The sequence below is a fragment of the Hippocampus bargibanti genome, linkage group LG18 (assembly GCF_051943395.1).
Source record: "Hippocampus bargibanti isolate YZ-2025 linkage group LG18, ASM5194339v1, whole genome shotgun sequence".
Classification (NCBI taxonomy): Eukaryota; Metazoa; Chordata; class Actinopteri; order Syngnathiformes; family Syngnathidae; genus Hippocampus; species Hippocampus bargibanti.
Genome location: NC_142751.1, coordinates 8,483,887 through 8,502,508, shown reverse-complemented (window position 1 = coordinate 8,502,508; position 18,622 = coordinate 8,483,887).

Genomic DNA, 18,622 nt, shown 5'->3' with positions numbered 1-18,622 from the left:
AACTACATAAAATATACCTTATTTTTTGTATTATAAATGTGCTATGGTGTTATAATTAAATAAATAAACTGTACTGTATAATAACGTTGTTTTATTTACCTTTGTGATGGTTTGATGCAATGGAGAGGCCGGTTTCCTCAGCATTAAACACTTTATGAGGAAAGTAACCTTCTTTCACCATCTTGAGGAATGGTCCATTGATGGTGCTTTGTCTGCGAAACTTGTATCTAGTTCCTCATCAATTGTGTTTTGTTTAGCTGGGTTGATAGCTTTTTGCATCGAGTGTACAGATAGCTTGTGCAGGTTGCTTGTGGAGACTGAGATATTTTAACCTTGCAGTCTACACTCTGCCTATCAAAGTTGAAACTCTCTCACTGTTGTCTGCCTGTCTCTTTAATGTTTAAACCACCTCCCCTCACTGCTGCGTTCTTGACCAATCACATGGCTTGAACCGAAGACTGGGGGCAGGGAATAGAGGACAAAAAAGTCGGCAGCCATTTTCTTTTTGGAGAACGGCTTCAACGGGCTTGTTCGCAAACGACACATCACTCATTGAGGCAGCTCCGTGTGTATCCCGAAAAATAGTTAGTATGCCAAGGTAAAATGTTCATGAATTTAACGTTCGTAAACCGAAAAGTTCGTAAGTCAGGGGGTGCGTAAACTGAGGTGTCACTGTACTTACTTTTACACTTGTATGACAGTTCTTCTTCTTCTTCTTTTGCTTTCGGCTTTTCCCTTCAGGGGTCGCCACAGCAAATCAATGTCATTCCTCTATCCCGGTTTTGTGCATCCTCTTCTCTCACACCAGCTACCTTCATGTCCTCTTTGAGCACATCCATAAACCTCCTCTTCGGTCTTCCTCTCGGTCTCCTGCCTGGCAGTTCAAGGCTCAGCATCCTTCTCCCGATATAGTCACTCTCTCTCCTGTGGACATGTCCAAACCATCTCAGTCCAGCCTCTCTGACTTTCTCTCCAAAGCCTCTAATGAGTTGTCCCTCTAATGTACTCATTCCTGATCCTATTCAACCTGATCACTCCCAAAGTCACCACTGTTTTATACACTTTTCCTTTCATCCTAGCTGAAACCCTCCTCACCCACATCACATCTGACATCTTTCTCCGGACGCTCCAGCCTGCCTGGACACGCTTCTTCATCTATTTTCCACACTCTCCATTGCTCTGGACAGTTGATCCCCAGTACTTAAAATTCTCCACCTTCTTTATCTCTTCTCCCTGTAGCATCAGTCTTGCACTTGAATCCCTCTCTTTCACACACATATATTCCGTCTTGCTGCGACTGATCTTCATTCCTCTCCTTTCCAGGGCATATCTCCACATCTCTAGTTTCTCCGCTACCTGTTCCCCGTTCTCGCTACATATCACAATATCATCTGCAAACATCATGGTCCAAGGAGATTCTTGTCTAACATTGTCTGTTAGCCTGTCCATCACCATAGCAAATAGGAAGTGGCTCAGAGCTGACCCCTGGTGGAGTCCCACCTTCACCTTGAATTCCTTCGTCACACCGACAGCACACCTCACAACTGTCTTACAGTCATTATACATGTCTTGCACCGCTCTGACATACTTTTCTGTCACTCCAGACTTCCTCATGCAATACCACAGCTCTTCTCTGGGCACCCTGTCGTACGCTTTCTCCAGATCTACAAAGACACAATGCAATTCCTTCTGGCCTTCTCTGTACTTCTCTATCAGCATTCTTAAAGCAAACACTGCATCTGTCGTACTCTTTTTTTGGCATGAAGACATACTGCTGCTCACAAACGTTCACTTCTGCTCTTAGTCTTGCTTCAACTACTCTTTCCCAGTGTTTCATTGTATGGCTCATCAACTTTATTCCTCTGTAGTTAGTACAACTCTGCACATCTCCTTTGTTCTTAAAAATGGGCACGAGTACACTTCGTGGGCACGAGTACACTTCGTCTCCATTCTTCAGGCATCTGTTCACCATCTAAGATCTTGTTGAATAACCCAGTCAGGAACACCACCGCCGCCTCTTCAAGACACTTCCATACCTCGATTGGTAAATCATCAGGCCCGAGTGCCTTTCCCCCCTTCATTCTCTTCAGCGCCCTCCTCACTTCATCCTTGCTAATGTTTGCTACATCTTGGTCCACAACAGTCACGTCTTCTACTCTTTGTTCCGTCTCATTTTCCTCATTCATCAATTCTTCAAAGTACTCTTTCCATCTTGCCATCACACAATTGGCACCTGTTAATTCATTGCCATCTCTATCCTTAATCACCCGAACCTGCTGCAGGTCCTTACCATCGTTGTCTCTCTGTCTCACCAGCCTGTAAAGATCAGTCTCGCCTTCCTTGCTGTCTAGCCAAGCATTCAAGTCATCATAGGCCTCTTGTTTGGCCTTTGCCACCTTTACTTTAACCGTGCGCTGCATCTCCTTGTACTGCTGTCTACTCTCGTCTGTCTTCTCAGTGTCCCACTTCTTCTTTGCTAACCTCTTTCTCTGTATACACTACTGCACCTCCCCATTCCACCACCAAGTCTCTTTATCTACCTTTCTTCCACTCGATACACCAAGTCCTTTCCGACCTGTGTCTCTGATTATGTTCGCTGTAGTTTGCCAGTCATCACTTGTCACTTGTATGACAGTTGATAATGTTAAATGCTATTCAGTCATTTCCGCTATTGCTCATCAAGGTCTTACAATAGCAGCAGTCAGATCACTTTCCTCTGTGAAAATTAAGAACAACATTATACATGATGAGAGTGTGAAGTAAATATAGAAAACACAACGTAATGAGACACCTTAGAGCGGTGTGAAACATGATGTGCTGTTGAGACAACAGATGGAATACCTTCATATGTTGTGTTGTGGTGACGCACAGAGCCCCATGTATTTCCCCAAACCAGTATTATTGTTGAAAGAGTGCCTCTTGGTGCCAGGTAGCAGCCGGGGGTTTATCACACCGCTAGAACATATGGCTGCTGCAGCAAATCAGATTAATACGGGATGGCCGGAGTGCAGAACAGACTGTACCAAAGCATCCGGGCTAAACCACCACCAACCCCGCCCGACACAAGGCCTAAACTGCATGCAACGCCAAGCGTGGTTAAAAATAAATTAAAAATAATAATAATACATTTAATTTACAAGCGCCTTTCTGAACACCCAAGGACACTTTACACAAAAAACAATACATAGAACAATAAAATCATGAATAAAACTATAAAAATAAAACAGTAGATTAAACTAGACAATGAAAGCAAGTTTAAACAGGTGGGTTTGAAGATTTCCAATGTGCTGCGACAGCTCTGAAATCATTCCCATTATCCACTCAATTAAAATCATAAAGAGTAGCTTGCTGCAACGAATTGACACTACCTTCCGCAGACTTATGTTTCTTAAAAAACGAGGATGTGTTTGTTTGCTGCCTGTTTTTAATGTCTTTGAGTTTTATTTCTGTTCTCACGCTCCATATTGCAAACATCCGCCATATTTAATGTAAATGCTGCAATGCACCGTGGGTCAATGAATATTCAATTATCTCTTTCAGCAGTTTCCAGCGGATCGCGGAAAAGTCGGAAATATGTTCTACCACAACTTTGGAATGCACCGAAACAAATGCAAGGTGATTGTGGCTAGATATCAGTAACTCAAGATGGCAGATGACGAAAGTTAAAACCTCTGATGGAAAACCAACTGTTTTCAATTTCTATTTAACTCAATTTGTTTCTTTAGGTATTTTAACAGAAGTATGTCAGATGTGGCGCGGATCATGTAGCAATATGCGCTAATCCTAATAGGTCTGCGCCGGTGCTGGCGCAGTGGAGTTAGATAATTGCCCCAGTGGCTGTCAAAATCTGTATATTCAGTGGCCCAGATATATCCTTGGGTATGTATGTGGACATGCATCCAGTGGAGACCAACAATAAACACTGGCATAGAACCTCCATCCATTCCCAACCACACATCCTGGTCTCAAAAAAGAAAAGGAACAAGTTCGCATGACTGATATATATATTTGCAATGGATTACATAGACCCAAAGAAGCAGCTTCACAACGTGCGTCAAGAGATGACAAATCACACACGTGACGTGAAGAACCTCCACTTACAATCCTCGTTTAACCTCTGTTGAAAATCGTTATTTGCGGTTGCCACGGTGATGAAGTGATTGCTGCCTACAGTGTGGCTGCTCATCTCTGTTCCAGACCATCATCAACAATAAATCTGTTCCCCGAAGTGAAAAGTTTCCCAGGTGAGAGGGAAGAAGCAAGCAAACAATAGACAGTCCATGGAATTAAACAACTGCTGCTTCCACTCTTCCTGGCTCCCTTTAGACAGATGGATCAAACCTTGGACGGCATGTTCTATTGTGAGAGGGTGAGAAGCAGATAGAGCGACAGACAGACGGAGAGAGAGAGAGCCCAGGGAGCTTTAAAAATCCACGACCCTCCCTCAAATGGCTTTACGGAAGGTTTGCCCTGGGCATGGAGCGGCTGAAAGGGCCCATTAAAGTAAGGCTACCATCCTCAATGTGGCGCCGGGGCGGATTCATCGCACCGACCAAGACAAAGATAATGGCGGCTCACGGCCAAGATGTGACAGGTGATCAGGTGGGACTCTGTCAATACGACAGCAAAAGCATCTCTTTTTCACACATTGCTCTGTTGGTTCACAGGTATTCCGGTGTTGTCAGTCTACTGGGAATAAGTCTTGAACACACACTCCAACCCGGTCACCTAACAGCTTCTCACAACACAAAACAGATCAGACGATGCGGCAGTTGGTTGTGCTAACTAACTGCGGGCAAATCTTTCCAAAAGACGAAGAATCGTAACCAGTGGATTGGAAAGTCAAGCACAGAGAGGAGAAGCGTGGTCAACTGTAGTCGCCGAGCAAATACTCCAAGCTCTGTGCTGATCATTGGGAACCAGCATGCTATGAAAATTAAGCAGAGCATCAGGGAAACAGATGCAAATCGACAGAGGCTGAAACCGGCTTGCACGGTGACGGTTTTTCATTCAGAAAAGATGACTTCAACCGCTAGTGGCAGCAGGAAGAACTTCTCAATTGCCCATTGTTGATCTAAATCATAGGTCTCAAACTCAAGGCATGGGGGCCGAATCTGGCCCTCCACATGATTGGAATCGGCCCGCGAAGGCAAATCAAACTTATGAAATCTCATGATGCTTGCTAAAGTCTGAACAAAAATTCCAACATTTCCCTTGTGAATCACATTCACTCATTCACTGCCAGACAATGTGCAAAAATGTGGCCACTCCAGTGCCAGGGTTTTTGTCATTTAACTCAAATTGCAGGACCCACAGAAGATTGAGTTTTAGGACTACATAAACATTCAATGCAGCGTAAGAAACCTTGAACTTTCTTATTTCATCAGAAAAAAAAGTTAATCGCTGAGTTATATGGATCTGTAGTTATCTGAGCTTGAAATGGAGGTGGCTGTCCAAATGGCAAATGCTGCCCTCTCGTGGGAGGGAAATATACTGCCAGAGGTCTGACCAGTGCTTCATCAGCAAAAAAACAAAACCCAAACAAATTCGGCAATGGCGCTCCATGTCATGCTTTTCATTTTCCGAATAAATTCGGGAATGGCTGTGAATGAGTGAACAGCCAGTTCAATGAGAGAACAGTCATTATTTTCAACTTCAAATTTGAAAACTAGTTATTAATTAATTTATTGTGCACTCTATATGTAATATGTGGAGGGGATAAAACATGCTAATGGCTTCCCCAAATTCATAATGGCCCCTCAGAGGAAATTGTAGCGACAATCACTGTGTATCACTGCGAGACTAATAAAGGCATATCCAAATCCAAATCTGGTTCGCGGTAAAAAGTGAGTTTGACACATTTTTCTAAATTGTTCAGAAGTGTCTATAAGAGTGGACTTGTTGGCTTGTCAATGAACCCTACGATGAACCCAAGAGAGGCTTGCGACAGGGGTGGGATAGGTTAAAGATCAACCATGAGTCTCGTAAGGACAAGCAGGATGAGAAAAAAAATATGGAGAGATGGATGGGGTGTAACATTGTGAACTAAACTCGTGTATAATACCTGGTAAGAAGATTGGGAATCATTAGCAAAGCCTTTGTGGTGTTCTCTAATAGACCTTTGTAGCTATCACCACGAAGAATGTGGTCAGACAGGATGAGAAGGGAAGAGTGAAGCCGAAAGGGGAAAGAATGGGTTGTGGGCTTTTGTTCCAGGACTGGCTGTATTTGAGACACATTTGTCATTTGTCACTTCCTTCCACCTGCTCTTCCTCCCTCCCACCCTTCTTTGTCACGTATTCTGCCAAAGGAGGAAATGCAGGCTGATGTCTGAAGACAACAGCGTCACGGCGACGGCTGGCTGGATGTGAATGAGAAAGAGGAGATGTGAAATATATGCGTGCCAGTGGTGGAGACGCTCCATGTAAATCAGCCTCAGATTACTTCCTGCTTCATTTGCTATTCATATATTTGCAAGGTGACTCACACCAGACAAAGCAGGTGATCAAGAGCTCTCCGTTCTCCATTTTCCCCCCTCCTTCAGCCTCCCCACCAGGCAAGAAAGAGGTAGTCATAAGCCCTCATAAGCACCAGGAGAGTCCATACTCGATGTATTCCATTGTCAAGCTTCATTTCATCTGTCAGAAGCAACTGGGATTGTGGAGCGACGGAGAAGAGCAAGAGGCACCTCCAACACATTCACAGAATAATAAAATTAATGCGCCTTGTGATGTTTTGTCCATCACGCGAGATGCAAAGCTGATGTCAGTTTTCCTCCAAGGTCGTTCTTCTGATTAGTTTCCTACTTTTCATCTCTAACGGGACATGTCATGTCATCATATAAACACAAAGCGAGTGCAATATCCTCTGAGGAGGGAGGCAGTTCTTGTCTTTTGATAGCTGACAAGAGGGAATTCGTTTGCTTTGGACATTTCCTTTTGCAAAAATTCCTCTCTAATTAATTATGTTGCCTATGAACTGGATGTTTTCCTCATCTTATATTATTCCTCTGTCACCAATGTTCCATTTCAATTACTCCAGTTGTCAATCATCACCACAGATACTGCAAGAAACCTGTTCAAAAACCGATTTGTTCGAAAACCAAAACAACCGTTTCCATTACAACCAATGTAATTTTTCTTATCAGTTCCAAGTCTAGAAAACAACTTTTGTAAAGCACTATTATATATATATATAAAATCAGTAAAGTCTCGTTATATCGATATCGGTTATATCGATAGTACCGCTTATTACGATACTATTTCTATGAACGCAAGGAGAAAATTACATGCGCGCAGGGTCGGATATATCGATAGTCCCGGTTATATCGATATTTTTTCGGACTCCCAAGAATATCGATATAACGAGACTTTACTGTATATATATATATATATATATATATATATATATATATATTAAACATGTAATAATAGAGCAGGTCATTTGGAAAATACTATAAAAGCAAACTGTAATATGTTTTATTTTCAACAATTTTAATACCAATATTAACATTGGAACATAAAAACTTTCTCTGTCTGCCAATGGATTGTTTGGTAGAACACATCTGTGGCAATCGGCGTGATCTGAAAATGGGCTGTAAGTCTCCATGGCAGCAGGGGGCGCTACTATGCATTCACAGGGGCAAAAGTGGGAATTGAGTACAACCGAATTATGCGGATGAAGCGATGAAAAGACCGAGTCATCAATCTTGCTGACGGCATTGATGCTGATTGGATGAGCTCACCTCAAGAGTCAAGGTTGTAGTCTTTCACACACGTATACGCATACAAAATACACACGCATACACACACAAACGCCCTTTTCTTGCAAGTGCAAGTGACTGTTTATAATTTGAGTCCTTGGTGGAAATTTGTGCCAGAGACAAGTCTTGATGGCATCGTCAAATTTCTTTGGACTTGAATCTCCCTCACAGGAAGAGCTCATTAGCCAGGTTACAAATTTATCAGTACATGGAAAAGACAACCAATTAAAATATCTATGTTTTATTGCTTACAGCTGTTGGTGCTCAGAACGTCCAGATACGTGGTATTATAAACAAGAAAACTATGTTTTACGAATGTATCACTTTAATTTGCATGTACTATCAATAAATAGGTTGGCAGGGGGCTGCAGAATTCAGGCGTCTGTCATGAATGGCTAAGTCTCCTGCCAGCACTAAAGCCAATCTTTTTGGTTCCGAGCCTTCGTCCACAGTGTCCGATCAAACATTTCTGACACATGCAAAGATACATGAACCTCCATTTGGGGCAAAATCTCACCTCTTGACCCGGTGAATGCGTTTCCCCCCTTTCTTGACAGAGGGCCAAAGTCTCTGATTGCTGGGATGTGCTGATTTTTATCCAAAATGCTTCGCATTGGAGGCCACACATCACCAATGAAAGTTGGAGATCATGGCTCGATGTGATCAAGAGTACCAAATCATCTGCCAAAAAAAGCAGAGCTGCAATACTAAGGACGCCCACCATGTTCAAGAGCCATGTCAACCCGGACAGTCCTCTAATATCCAGAGCCTTGAGGAACTCCGAGCGGAACTCATCCACCACCGCTACACTCCCCCTCCCCGGGCTTACGGCTGAGGAGTTTTATTACCACTTCAATCACTTCAAACCCACAAATCGGAAAGCCTGCTTTTGAGTTCCCAAGACTTGGATTTTTCCTTGGAAGGTGTGTCGATGGAACTGAGGAGATTAGCAAAGCATTTTCTTCGCGGATTCACATCATCCCAATTCAAGGTCAGCAGCATCCCACCTCTACTACTAGTAAAACAGCTGACAACAGAACATAGCTCAGTCACAGAATCATTAAAGCGCCCAGTAATTAGCAACGACCGTTGCATTAGAGGCAATCTTGTTCATCATTTCATACGTATCTCTTCACACGCAGACAACACCCGAACAGCCCCTCCCCCAAAAAAAAAAATGGGACGGCAACAGACACCACTGGAGACGGCCTGTCGCACATCTCCTGTTTTATATTGGGAAGCTAATATGTGGATGAAGAGGAACATGAGCACCCAGGTGTACAAGGCCCGTGTGTGCGTGTGTGTGCATGTGTGTGCGTGTATGTGTGTGTGTAGTGTGCAATTCAATCAAAGTAAAGTCACATCTGCCTTGCTGCTCGCTTTATACTTCTTAATTTCACTCCAATACACTGAGCTATCGCCATGAATGATGGATGAGCGAAGTTGTTGCAGCAGCACCATCAGGCTTGATTTTTTTGTGCATATAAGGAATATCAAAACATCCAAATATCACATTCTACTTTCATATAACAGATGGCACCACAGATGGAGATTTACACCAAGTTGACACGTCATCAAGTATGCTGTTCAAGTCCAGTTAAAATACATGTCGTAACTATTTTGAAAACATTTTGAAAGGATAAAGTCGGGACATAACATGAAAGAAAAACATTTTTTTCAATCCTAAATGCTAATATGATAATGAAATGGTTGTACTACTGTATTTTACGGTATACTGTACAAGGCCCACCGAAGTATAAGGCGCATCCCCAATGAATGGTGTATTTTCAAAGTTTTTCCATGGATAAGGGGCACCGGACAATAAGACGCACCTTCAATGAATGAAAAAAAAAAGTTTGCCAAATATAATAGATAAATGTTTTCTAAATATAAGGCACCACACATTATAAGGCGCTACAGTAGAGGCTGGGGTTACGCACTACTTCTTCGACAGGGGGAAATGGAGTCGTGGCTCCTGACAGTAGTTGCGAGATTTGTTGTGGCTCAATATTACTTCACATATAAAGTGCAACTGCATATAAGGCGCACGGTCATCTTTTGAATAAAATCAAGGCTTTTGGGTGCGCCTTATACACAGGAAAATACGGTAATTTGAAAAATAAATGCACAGAAAAAAAACTAAAGTCTTGGAAAAACCAATTTGATCAGAACAAAGCTGTGGGGGGACTAATGGGGACGGTTTTGAGTTGTTGCATTTTCTGGAAAAAAAATGCAACAAAATAAAACAATTCTTAAAATGTTTTAAAAATTAGAAAAAAAAGTTTGTTTCTTTTGGTGAAAAAAAATACATTATTATCATCTTCAGAAATCAAGTGGTAACGTTGTGAGTTTCTAATAAAGCAAAAATTATACAGCAATGTCAATGCTGCAATACTGACAGAGCCAGTCTTATGAAACGCTTGCTGACTTGTCCCAAGATACTTTTCTAGTGTGTTTGTGTTTGTGTGCGTGTGTTTGTGTGTGTGCGTGTGCGTGTGCGTGTGCGTGTGCGTGTGCGTGTGCGTGTGTGTGTGTGTGTGTGTGTGTGTGTGTGTGTGTGTGTGTGTGATTTGTGTAGAGGGTGATGAGATTTGGACCAGCAATGATTAGATGAGTCCATGTCTGACTTTAATCCCTGCATTAAGTTGCATGCAGCAGGCACGCAAACGACGTTAACATGCTTGCTACTTGGCATCCAGAGGCAGGCTGATCCCCCCCCCAAAAAAAAAAATAAAAAATGCGTGAGAAGCTACATCTATGATTGTAAACACCGGCCATTATGGCACTCTCCCAAGCTGCTTACGTCCAGATTTAACCTGTATTCATTTCACTCACACACATTCCTTTGTCAGACTTAACAAGCAAACACACTCACACAACTTAGTACTGCACCATGCGCCAATGATGATGCCATAAGGGGTTCGAGACTTTGTGAAATCAATCTGCAGAAAAAAAAATAATGGTCACATTGTCAGTCAACTCAGTATCCTTCCCGCCTTATTCATGCAATCATTCTGAAAATATGTGTGTGTGTGTGTGTGTGTGTGTGTGTGTGTGTGTGTGTGTGTGTGTGTGTGTGTGTGTGTGTGTGTGTGTGTGTGTGTTTGTGTGTGTTGTTGTGGGAGAGGGAGGGGGAAGTGGGAATACAGATGTTCCCCAATTTACGAACAAGATACGTTACGAATGGTCGTTCGTAAGGTGAATTTGTTCGTAATTTGCTTCAGTGCTATATTTTGTAGGGAATGTATGTTCATGGTTTATATGAGTATGTAAGTCTTGTACAAGTAACCTGTATTGGTTTGTACTGAAAAATAAACATTTAATAAAATATATGTAATATATAATATAAAGACATGTAAATGTACAACTGTAGAGAATACTACATGTTACTACAAAAATGTTCGTATGTACAGTTGTTCATAACTCAAATGTTCGTAAGTAGGGGAGTGTTTGTACTCAGAAAAGAAAGTTCCAAAATAACAAGAATCTATACGATTTCACAGGCTCTTTGAACATCAATTTCTTTTTGATGTGGAAGAACATTCAAAAGAAGACTGAACAATGATGAGAAAATCGAGGAAAAGGTTTCTTCAGCAGTCATATGTACTTCTTTGAATGTGTCAAACATTTTGCTCCTCATCCAAAGAACTTCGTCAGCAATCCGTCTGTGCTCTAAGGTTGGTAAAAGAAGCAATTTGGTTGAAGGTTTAATTTAGACCGTGCTTACTACAGACGTCTTAGGTCATGACCACGTAGGCTTATGAGGTGATACCAGAGCTAATGAGGCAATCAGAGCCAGGGATAGAACATTAGAAGTAATCAGAGTGGTCTCCTGCTCCCCCAACCTCAGAGCAGGGACCTAACAGAGCAAAGAAAGGTCTGGCACCACCACCTCTGTCTATTAGGCATATATATCAGGCCAGAGCTACCAGCACAACTTCAGTTTGCTGACGAAGCTCTTCGGATGAGGAGCGAAACGTGCGACACCTTCAAAGAAGTACAGTTGACGGCTTTAGAAACCTTTTCCTCGATGGCCCACTCTAGTAAGACTGGGAGCCTACATAGACATAATGATGAGAAAATGTTGGAAATTGGGGTGAAGGTTAATTTTACAAAAAGCTGGCCAGCACTCTGAAAACTTTTGATATGAGGGTGCCACGCTTCGTCTTGTCTCTCTTGAACCAACATATTGCAACATATTGTGATCTTTCAGATTCTGCAGCCTGTCTTGGTTGACACGTCTTGGGTTGGAGGTGGGGGGTAAGCGTTTCTCAAAGGTGACCACGGCACAATTAGTATGCCACCAAGATGGGAAACGCAGAAAGAAATGAGAAAAAGATGATGTGTTTGGCGAGCACTAATGTGCCTGTCAGTCAAAAGATAAAACCCAGCTGAATAGAAAACATACCGAGTAAGTAAATGTTATTTGGGGTGAGGCGGTGACCTCCAAAGACATTGACGCCAAGAAGTGGCGCCCAGTTATTCTGAATGTCATTATAGATACACCGGGGCGACACTTCAATTAACTAGCAGTCTAGAACAAACCTTACCTGTCAACGCAACACAGTGCCCCAACGGTTATCGCTGTTGACTCAAGGTTCGGTATATGAATTTCAGGATAACCTTCCATTTTTGGGGGGTCGCGGGAGGCAGAATTGACATAGGAAGCAGAGCTGGAGGTAGCAGAGATGAAAATGTGGTCATGAAAAAGATGAAATGAGGTTTTCTTTGGGAGTGACCAGGTTGGATAGGATCAGGAATGAGTACATTAGAGGGACAACTCATATTAGTTTTTGGAGAGAAAGTCAAAGAGGGCAAACTGAGATGGTTTAGACATGTCCAGAGGAGAGAGAATGACTATCACGGGAGAAGGATGCTGAGCCTTGAACTCCCAGGCAGGGAACCAAAAGAAAGACCTAAGAGGAGGTTTATGGATGTTGTCGAAGAGGACATGAATGTAGCTGGTGTGAGAGAAGAGGATACACAAAACAGGATAAGATGGAGGACACTGATTCGATGTGGCAAGCCTTAAAAGGAAAAGCCGAAAGGAATAGATGAACTGACATAGTCCTTTTTTAATCGCTTGATTAGCTCATTCACCCTGCTAGGTGACGTTTAACTAATTCACTGTGCAAAAAAGTGTCCACTCCAGTGCCAGGGTTTTTGTCATTTCCACTCAAATTCCAGGACCTACATCATATTGAGGTTTAGGATGACATGAACATTCAATACAGCGTGAGAAACCTTAGACTCTCTTCTTTCACCAGAAAACAAAAGAGTTAATTCCTAAGTTATATGGTTCTGGAGTTATCTGAGCTTGAAATCGCGGCGGCTGTACAAAATACCATACAATGCATACATATTGATTTATATAGAGCTTTAACAACAGCTGAAGCTGTAAAAAAAGCACTAACATGAACAAAAGGCAAATGCTGCCCCCTCGTGGAAGGGAAAAATATTGCCAGAGGTCTGACCAGCGCTTTATTGGCACCCTCGCCGGAAAAACCAAAATCCCAACAAATACGGGAATGTTGCTCAATGTCATATTTTCAATAGCAGTTCCCGAATTTATGCGTGAATTGAAAAGCATGACGTGGAGCGCCATTCCCGAATTTGTTCGGTTTTGTATTTTCTTACGGGGGGTGCGAAACAGGCTCCAGTCAGACCTCTGGCAACGTATTTCCCTCCCACGAGGGGGCAGCATTTGCCTATTGTACAACCGCCCCATTTCAAGTTCAGATAACTCCAGACCCATGTAATTTAGCAATTCACTTTTTTTCTGATGAAAGAAGACTGTCTAATCTAAGGTTTCTTACGCTGCATTGAATGTTTATGTAATCCTAAAACTCAATCTTCTGTGGGTCCTGCAATTTGAGTGAAAATGACAAAAACCCTGGCACTACAGCGGACATATATTTGCACCTTGTCTGGCAGTGAATGAGTGAAGTTGTTTTTAAGAGTGTCTCATTGAGTTACTTCAACTTAAGAAGCCGATGCAGATATTTCACGGAAAGTTCTGTAGCAGCAAAATCTAAGATTAATAATCACCATCACATGAAGTTTTCTTTCTTCCTGCTTGCCACAACGCTGCTATGCGATCACTCCTCATCAGTGATCACACCGGACGGTAATGGTGATATGGAGGGATATAACGGCATCAAGGTAAAAAGAGCCATTATGGAGTTCCTGGTTGTTGATATTGTGCCCCTGATGGGTGATGACAAGGCTCATTAGCAAGGGAGAAGGTCAACGGTGTTAAGCTTTGTGCACTTCAACCGGGATGATGATTGATCACTGGACATAACGCAAACACCGTGTTTCCTCAAATACACTTGCCAGCTGCTTGCGGGTGACATATCAGGAGGAACCTGAAATGGACAGCAACCTTTACAGAGACACCTTATTTAACCGTGTCTAAACTTTTCAATGCACATGTCCAACTTTTCATGGATTCAGTATATTTTGCATTCATTAAAGGACAACCGACACCATTTTTTTGTTTCCTAACTGCCATCAGAAAAACGTTTTATAGCATCTAAAATACCCAAAACGCGCAGGCTGATATTTTTAGTCAAATGCAAAACACCAATAAAATTGACTTAAAGTGTCACAAAAGTATTTCAAAATGACCTCGGAAGTGGCAAGTTTCAGAAGGTCCCACCCCCTTGTTCGTGACGTCACGCCAGGACGTCTTGCCTTGCTCTAGAATCAAAACAATGGCTTCAGATTCGGAGAAGATGCTCTTACTCATCCAGTTATGAATATCATTATGTTGGAAATGGGCTGATTTGTCTGCTGTCTGCTTTGTGTCAACTAGTATCAAATAGTAGTCTTGGTGCAACACACAACAATTCACCATCGCGTTATTTATGTGTTTTCCTTCTAATTTTGCCATCAACACAGATCAACACAAAGTTTCAGACCAAACAAAGTACCCAAAATGCATTGTGTGTCGCTTTATTGGTCAGGGGCGTTCCAGACGTGATGTCACGTCAGGAATCGTCACCAACTCCAAAACAAGACTTCCTGAATATTCAGCGCCAGTCTTAACACGTAAAATAAAGCTATATGCGGTTGAATCTTTGTAAAATACTCTCAGTAGAAGTCATTTGAAGTGATTTTTACAAATTATGGTCACAACTTGTCTGGAGGCAACGGTTGTCCTTTAAGAGAGCAGCATAACACCATATCCTGTCCTCTCCGGTGGCTTCCTTTGTGTGCAATGCGTATTTCCTGCTCTGTGTACTTGGATCCTTAGTTTTCATCCATTTCCTTGCAGTCTTGCTTGCTTTCTAATGTATCTCAGCCCTCCACCTCACATTCCTTCCCCCCACCTTGGTGGCCTCCAGCCTGCCTTGCTCTTACGCTCGACAACAATGTAGAGGGAGGAGGCCACTATGCCTCATCCAAGCGCCAGTTTCTTTGGTTCTCCTCATGCTCTCTCTCTCTCTCTCTCTCTCTCTCTCTCTCTCTCTCTCTCTCTCTCTCTCTCTCTCTCTCTCTCTCTCTCTCTCTCTCTCTCTCTCTCTCTCTCTCTCTCTCTCTCTCTCTCTCTCTCTCTCTCTCTCTCTCTCTATTCCTCCCCTGCATTTTCTGTCTTTCTTTCTGCCTCCTCAGCCCTCTGGGTGAGGTCGTCCTAGCAAGCTGCCGTTGTATCTATCACTCTGACTGTCGGGAAAAGAGCACATTGAAGCAGGCCAGAACTGCAGATGGACAATATTGTTGTTCTACATTAGAAGAACAAGGAAAACATTATTATATCTTGGTCAGAGATGTAATTTGGTTCATGTAACATCTCGGTGACATTGGCCAACGAAGCTTAGCCTGATGAACGTTTGTGTCCTTGTTTTCTTTCCTTGGATGGGAAAGGGATAGCAGAAAATTAACCTTCAAGGACAACCAACATCACTTTTTTGTTTTTTAACTGACATCAGAAAAACGTTTTATAATTTTACAAATTATGGACACAACTTGTCCGGAGACGTCGGTTGTCCTTTAAGTGTCAGTCGTGGGCTCAAAGCATGACAAGGTTGTGCATCAAACCAATCCAATATGGTTCATTAGAAGATAAATGAAGCTTAAACAGGGCTTTAGTTTTGAATTATTTTCTTACAATGCCATTTTGCTGTCCAAAACATGCAATAAAAAAATGGAGTGAACTGGATTGAATTAATCATAAGCCGTTTCTGCACCCTCCTTGTTGCTCGAAGCAGTTCTAGATGAAAGAGGAGAGGATCAAAGCATCCTTTTCATCAGTGGATCAGGGACATCACTGTGAAATGTGCACGTCTCCTACAAGCTAAATATTGGAAGCAAACAAGAAGCTGTCGTATTTACTGACGAAAGACTGTCTCACATCTTCTGTCCCATCTGCTTTAATTCCAAGCCGCGACAGTTCCACATACACATCGTCGCTCTGTGCTGACGCTCTGTTTTTCTCATTGTGGGGTCCTCAAGCCATGCATCTATCCAGCCGCAGACTGTTTAACAGCACTGACCTTTCCGCTGAACAAAGCAAGGCTGTGAAAATGCTGACCGTTACAGGCGCAAAAAAAGCACAATTGCCCCAGAGCTGTCCAGCAATGACAGTCAAATGGCACCGACATTCCTCCCAAATCAAAAACAGTGCTGACATATTCGTGCTGCCGAAAAGACGCAACCGCTCAGCACAGTCTCCTCCTTGATGAATGTTGCCAAAAATGCTGAAAAACAATCCGTATCCAGTCCACACTACGCACAATAACACAAAGGGACAAAAGAAAACACAAAGACAACACAAAAACAACAACAACAAAAAAGCAAGACCCGTGAGAGCACTTGCCGATGGCTGCCGACTCGGGCGCCATCTTGGACTCCCTTCACTTATTTAGTACTGAACAATCTATCTATTTAAAAAAATCCAATGATCAGTTCGCTAAAATCAAAACAGCAGTTTTCTTATCATGACAACGAGGCACGGATAAATCAACAGTCGAAAATATTCCTTCATGTTCAATGTATGCATCCAAAACACCAAATTCAACAGCCAAGATTGTAGCCACTTTGGTTTGTCGAAACAAAACCACACACTGTAAGACATGTTTGATACAAGTAGTAGCATGATTCATGACACCGAGGTAAGGCTTTGACGGACACGTGTGTCAAATCGGCACATGGGCTTGTTTTCTTTTTTTTCCTTCCATAAAACAGGTGACCTTCAGCGATTCATCTCCGGCGACTCCGCAAACATCCTTGAACAAGCTACTGAAGCCTGCTGTAGCATCATCATCATCATCATCAGTATGTCATCACCGTGTGAGAAGAAACTGCTCGCTGTGGCAGCACCTCTCATTGAAGCATGACAGCAGAAAGCACTTTGAAGTTTAAGGCTCACCGGCATCCATTTTTGGTAGCCGGTGCTCTTAGCGCAGGGCTACGGTAGGAAGTCCATTTAATTCAAAGGTCATTCAGGAGTGAAGCTAATTCAATTGAACAAAGTTATTATGACCCGATGCTTTATACACCAGTACGCCTTATATGTGAAGCTATATTGAGCCACAACAGGTCTCACAACTACTGTTAGGAGCCACAGACTACGTTTCCCCCGTTGAAGAATAAGTACTCGGTCCATGCTGAGATACATAAACCATAACTGCAGCGCCATATAAGCCGGTGTAATATGTAGAGGAGATGAAACATTCTAATGGTTTCCCCAAATTCATAACGACCCTCGAGAGGAAACCTAACTAGCATGATTTGACACCCATGAAGTCGAGGGAAAGACCATGGCAGAAAGTTTGAAATCTATGCAAGGCAAAGAATGATAAACAAGCGCAATCACACACACACTCATGCACAAAAAAACACAAATAAAATACACACAAAAAAAACACAATATGTACGGAAATGAGACAGATGAGAGGTGCTTCTGGCAAAATCACTATGCTGGAATGCAAAGCGGGTAGAAGCCGTGGCGACAAGATCAGCCACTTCCTGCACTCCTGCGTCATGACGCTTAACACACTTAAGAGTACACTCGAGCCAAACACTCGTCATGTCAGGATATAAACTTTGCGATTGACTTCAAGCTCATTCGCCATCTGCTGTGTCAGCAGAGGAAGTCTTCATTAGGTGCTCCACCTCCATCGCTCTTATTGGACCCTGCCGACGGCCATGTTGAATGATTCATCAGGAAAAGGGCTGACTGGTGGATCCGTCACGGCCTCATATTTCCAAAACAGTGGTGCCTACAACAGATCCTGCACATTCAATAGCGCTTCATTTTCAGCAAAGGCAAAGGGGCAATCAAATGTTCACCTTTTCTATCTTTCATTCTATCTCTCCATCTTCTATCGCATTTCAGTTTCGTGGGTGAATTGGAGCTGATGCCAGCTGCCTTTAGAATTGGTCGCCAGCCAATTACAGGGAACATCTGGTCAAGCAACTATTCATTGTCATTTCCGGAGAGTCAGGGAAAGAAAGTCAATTTTTCAGAGTAAGCAGTAGAGACTACAGATGCCTTTTTCAAAGTTCATCTGGGCAACATCTCAGCTTTAGAGGCAGTCGCAGAGCCATAACATTGCTTGTGTGCAAAACCGCTTGTAACTCATTCATTCAGTGCCAGATATGTGCAAAAATGTGTCCACTCCAATGCCAGTGATTATGTCATTGTTACTTGAATTCCAAGTGTTGGAGCAATTCGCGATACGAACATCTTTAAACATCGTTTTGCATCGTTTTGTTTTTCTTGGACTTCCTGACACGTGATATCCTGCCCGCCTTTACATGATGTCACATCCTGTCCGTCTTTTATAAAGGCTCTCCCAACACGTCTATCTCTTCTCTCTCTGTCTCTCCTCAACCAACCTCACAACGTCCCTG